This window comes from Gossypium arboreum, chromosome 7, assembly GCF_025698485.1.
Source record: "Gossypium arboreum isolate Shixiya-1 chromosome 7, ASM2569848v2, whole genome shotgun sequence".
Lineage (NCBI taxonomy): Eukaryota > Viridiplantae > Streptophyta > Magnoliopsida > Malvales > Malvaceae > Gossypium > Gossypium arboreum.
The window spans coordinates 6027210-6033209 of NC_069076.1; the positions used below are offsets into that span (position 1 = coordinate 6027210).

At 34.5% G+C, this 6000-nt stretch overlaps 1 long non-coding RNA gene across 1 annotated transcript; it reads right to left on the reverse strand.

Moving 5' to 3' along the window:
* Positions 1-4776: 4776 nt before the first annotated feature.
* LOC128295126 (uncharacterized) lies at positions 4777-6000 on the reverse strand. The gene is made up of 2 exons (XR_008285444.1): positions 5811-6000; positions 4777-5005 (listed from the first exon to the last, which is right to left on the reverse strand). It is a non-coding gene; the product is annotated as an uncharacterized LOC128295126 (long non-coding RNA).

The window sequence follows — 6000 nt, forward strand, 5'->3', positions numbered from 1 at the left end:
TTCATGATAGATTCATGCATTTATATAAGATAACGTCATCACATATCTATAACCAGGTTTGTTAACCATACTAATGGCTAACTTTACATTCATTTCACGTTAACATTTACTTTGTTAGCTTATACATGCCATTGATTTCCAAAATAAAGTTTCTTTATATACCGAAATCCCGAGGTTGATAAAGTGATGTGTCTCCACCAAATCCGACCTCCGAGCTCTTAACACTACAAAACAGGGAAAAAAGGAAGCGGGTAAGCACTTTGTGCTTAGTAAGCTCATGTAACAAGAATTATACTTACCTAATATTTTCAATACAATACAATAAACATCCATATATCCATTCAATGCATTATTACCCTAATATGCACAAACTCAACATTCAAGTTAGTACAATAATTTCCATGTACCAATAATATATACTATGATTGATGAGCTCGTCAATACCATGATTTCCATTTCCTTGTTATTTTTCCATATTTATCCCGTTGAATTTCTTGGAATTTTTGATGGATTTTCAAAGGTACACTTTTAGTGTACAATTCCGGGTCTGTCAATTCATATTCATGTGCGCACATTTCCATTTTAGATAGCACACTCCCGCGAACCTCAACCTTGCAGCGGGATTACCAGTCCAGGCTAAATTCCTTGCAATATAAACTCATAGAGTATTTTCAGATTGCCACCAGCTAAATCCTCAACGACAATTACTCTAATGAGCTTGGATCTGAATTACCACCCAGCTAAATTGAGACCTAATTCGGATTACCCGTCCGCTAAATCCATTTTACACATATTCTTCGGAGGGCTATATCAAGATAGGATCACCCGTCCAGGCTAGATCCTTTTTACCGTCAATTCCTTTTCAGAGATCCATCGAATTTTCCTTTCATTCAACCGGGATTTCTTGATACTTATTTGTAAACAGTAAAAATCTACTAATCCCGAACTTTTTCCTTTCCTCGATTTAGCTTCGTATTTGAATCTTCTGGATTTGGTGCAAAAATTATGAAATACCAGCTTAGAGAACCCTCCTATGGCGTTTTTAGCTGCTGGAATTGAAGAGAAATAAAGAAAAATCTAGATATTTCCTATTTAGTCCTAGTTTTATTTAGTTAATTTTGCAATATTCCAATTTTACCCTTAATTTATCAATTTTTCTGCTGATTTCATACCCTTGCCGTCCAGCCCAAATAACTTTTGGGTCTAATTGCCTTTTAAATCCTTTCTCATTAGACTCTTAAGCTATTTAATCACTCTAGCAACTTTTACACCTATTACAATTTAGTCCTTTTCATTTAATTGACTACCCAAACATTAAAATTTCCTAACGAAATTTTAATACCACATTAATAACATTTCATAAATATTTATAAAATTATTTTCGACTCGGTTTTACGAGATAGAGGTCCCGATACCTTATTTTACCCAATTTCTTCAATAATTTCTTTTTCTAACTAATCACTAAATCGATAAAATTTTCCTATCAATATTTTCATACGATTTTCCTATCATATAATTTTTCAAGCAAAAATATTGAAATAAATTTCTCTTTAAATCGGATCTATGATTACGAAACTATTGTTCCGATAACCTTGAATTTAGGCCATTACATTTAGAATTAAAATCGAGATCATTTAGTTTTAAGTAGTAAAATGACCAATATACCTTTAGGGTTAAATCCTTAAAAATAGTTTTAAAATAGTTCACAAATCGTTTCCGCAGTAAGATTAGACAACTATTAATTAGAATTGAGGTGTTATAAGGTTGCAGTGTGTTTTGGGGTGGTTTTGTGCTAAAGAGTCATTTCGATTGCTAATGTGTCACTTTGGATTCTGTCAGTCTATTCTGGTTGAGTTTGAGGTGTCACATTTGGTGGTATCAGAGCTAGGTTTGTTAAACATTAAAAGTCACAAATTTTGTAACCCCGAAGCCTAGCCTACTTGATAATATTGCTTGAAATTATCTATTTTACCCATGCATGTTTTTTGTTTTATAAACTATCTTCTAAGGTAGAAACCGGGAACACAAAGCCCTATAGGAAATTATACTTAGTTAAGCATTGGATCACTTGTTGCTACTCACTCCTGGTACGTTTTCCCTACGTTTTACTTTACTATTCTATCTATGTTATGCCTTTGCGACTAGGACGAGGTAGTCACGATTAGTTGCCGGCACCACCGCAGCCACATGAGGATGTATCACTACCGTTGCATGGAGATGCACCGCCGCAGCCACGTGAAGATACTCATCTAGATTAAGTTGAGCACTTGATGTATGAAATGATCGGGGAGTTGTAGCGTATCACTGGTGCCAATACTGCTCCTGTTTGCCAAGGATTACCACTAGAGCGCTTGCAAGCTCTAGGTAGTAAGGAGTTTCGAGGAGTTAAAGGTGGAGACCTTGCTTATGCTGAGTATTGGTTGGAGGGAGTTACCCATATCCTTGGTCAGATGGGTTGTTCTGACGAGGATAAGCTTGGGTGCGCTGTGTCATTTTTAGATGGTGAGGCTCATCACTGATGGGTGACAGTCGAGCGTGGTACTGCATCCAAGAGAGTGGATTGGGACTTTTTCTTAGAGTCTTTTTGGAAGAAGTTCATGGGAGAGTAATATCTAGAGGTAAAAAGACGCGAGTTCATGGATTTAGTCCAAGGTACTCTGTATATGGACGAGTACAATGCGGGATTTGTGCATCTAAACCAGTATGCACTTGAGTTGGTGGCTTAAGAGGCTAGTTGTTGTAAGAGGTTCAGGTTTGGACTGAACCGGGATATTAAGTTGTATCTAGTAGCACAATTTGCTGAGGTTTTTGACGAGTTGGTTGAGAAGGCCCGAGCTTTAGAAGAGACTTTAAGTGAGGAGACCAGGCTGTTATTGCTAGGACCGTTAAGAGGTCTTCTGAACCTGCTGGTGGATCTTTCCAGAAGGCCAAGAGAGGTCATTTTGGGAGTTTTGGACGACGTGTTGTTGTAGGCTAGGGTTCGGTTAGACAGACCGCAAGAGTTGTGACTGACGCAGGTGATCAGGGACGTGCTATAATGTCATTATGCGAGTATTGTAACCGTAGGCATCCTGCTGAGTGTTAGAGGGTTACTGGTGCCTGTATTGCTTGTGGATCGATGGAACACTGTATTAGAGATTGTCCTAAGAGTTACATATGGCTAGAGACCAACCTGTTGCTGCTGTCGTTGCTGTTGCACCTGTTTCGACTAGAGGGAAAGGTCATAGTAGAGGTGATAGTGGTAGAGGGTTTGGACAGAGAGGAGCTGCTCGAGTTGAGACTGGAGGTCAAGCTAGAGTATATAAGGTTAGAAAGCCCCAGACTATAGAGACCACGGACATCATCGCAGGTACATTCACACTACAATCCTTTTTTTTCTAGCTTTAGTAGATTCTAGTTCTACGAGATCGTTTATTCTGAGAGATGTAGCTAGAGAGTTGGGATTTCTGTAGAGATATCTAGGTTGGGTGTTACTGTGAAGAGTTCATTGGGTGATAGTGTAGTAGTTCTAGCTTGTTTTCCTAAGTCTACCCCTTCTATGCGATTAGCATGAGTGAGAAAATTTATTTCTACCCATTAAAGAAGTGGTTGTGGTGGTGGATGAATGTAACTTTTTGTGTGCCATAAAGGGTTGTCACTTTGTTTTATGTGTAAATGCGTGTGGTGGTGAACTAATACAACTTTTTATATGTAATTGTAGGTTGACACTTTTTCTATGTGTAAATGGGTATGGTGATGGACTAATATCACTTTTTATATGTAATTATAGGTTGTCACTTTTTATATGTGTAATTGGATGTGGTGGTGGAGTAATATAACTTTTTGTATTTAATTGTAAGATGATACAATGACATGGAAATATGTCATACTAATATTGTCATTTTTTGTACATGCGTAAATGAGTATTGTACTGTATTTGGTTGAAAGACGACTATAGTTTGTTATATTATTTAGATGTTGAGATAATGGTTGAATTATGTTGGTGCTACTTCTTTAACATTATTTTTATTTTGATAGTAGCACTCTTTAACAATAGTAGTGATGTTACTAAAATGAAATATAATATTATTATAATGGAATATAATGTTGGATTTTGGTAAACGATTTAAGTGGTATAATTGAATTTTCAATTTATAAAATATAAGGTTATGCTAAATACAAAAATAATAGTATACAATAAAGTATATTGATTCCACTCTTTTTTTCATTTTAAAAAATTATTAAATAGTATATTATTCATTTGAACTTTTTTATAATTTTTACATTTTCATAAAAAAATTAAAGGTATATTTATCATTTCAGATTTAACGCTTTTTTAAATATTTTACAAAAATAAAACATAATATAATTTATTAAAGGACATACTCGTCATTCGAGTTTTTTTCTTATTATATAACTATTCCTCTCAACCAAACGCATAAATATTATTACAATACTCATTCTATTTCATCCAATCAAACCATTTGCCCCGAGAAAAAAAACCATTGAAGTAGCATTTTTTTAACTTTAATTAACTACTAAATAAAATTTGTGTAAAGTTATACTATGAAATAAAAAAATTTTGTTTAAATTAAGCAAACTAATTTTCTCTTTCATTATCATGAAGAAAGTTGAATATATATCTCAAAAGAAAAAATTGCTATTTTTATCTAGACTCGGAAGTATCATGATTCATTTTTTCGGCCATTTTTGTAATACCCCTACCCGTATTCATTGCCGGAATAGGGTACGAGGCATTACCGAAGTTTACGAATTAATTTTTTTTTCAGTTCAACATATTTTCATGATAGATTCATGCATTTATATAAGATAACGTCATCACATATCTATAACCAGGTTTGTTAACCATACTAATGGCTAACTTTACATTCATTTCACGTTAACATTTACTTTGTTAGCTTATACATGCCATTGATTTCCAAAATAAAGTTTCTTTATATACCGAAATCCTGAGGTTGACAGTGTGATGTGTCTCTGACCAAATCCGACCTCCGAGCTCTTAACACTACAAAACAAGGAAAAAGGAAACGGGGTAAGCACTTTGTGCTTAGTAAGCTCATGTAACAAGAATTATACTTACCTAATATTTTCAATACAATACAATAAACATCCATATATCCATTCAATGCATTATTACCCTAATATGCACAAACTCAACATTCAAGTTAGTACAATAATTTCCATGTACCAATAATATATACTATGATTGATGAGTTCGTCAATACCATGATTTCCATTTCCTTGTTATTTTTCCATATTTATCCCGTTGAATTTCTTGGAGTTTTCGATGGATTTTCAGAGGTACTCTTTTAGTGTACAATTCCGGGTCTGTCAATTCATATTCATGTGCGCACATTTCCATTTCAGAGAGCACACTCCCTCGAACCTCAACCTTGCAATGGATTACGGTCAAAGCTAAATCCTCGCAATATAAACTCATAGAGTATTGTCGGGATTACCACCTAGGCTAAATCCTCAAACGATAATTACTCTAATGAGCTTGGATCCAATTACCAGTCCAAAGCTAATTCAGACCTAATTCGGATTACCCGTCCGGCTAAATCCATTTTACACATATTCTTCTGGAGGGCTATATCAGATAGGATCACCCGTCCGGCTAGATCCTTTTACCGTCAATTCCTTTTCAGAGATCCATCGAATTTTCCTTTCATTCAACCGGATTTCTTCCCATTTTATCAAATATATCAATGTTTCATTAATTTTCATACAATGAACACTCAAATCATATTCACATCAATAACATACAATCTCAAGCATTTAAGAATATAATTCAAGTTACACGAACTTACCTTGATACTTGTTTGTAAACAGTAAAAATCTATTAATCCCGAACTTTTTCCTTTCCTCGATCTAGCTTCATATTTGAATCTTCTGGATCTAAATAAATAAATTTAATTATCAATTTAATACATTTCATGTTCATATGCAACATTCTCTATAATTCAACTATTATTTATAGTTCATTCAAAGCTGTCTACT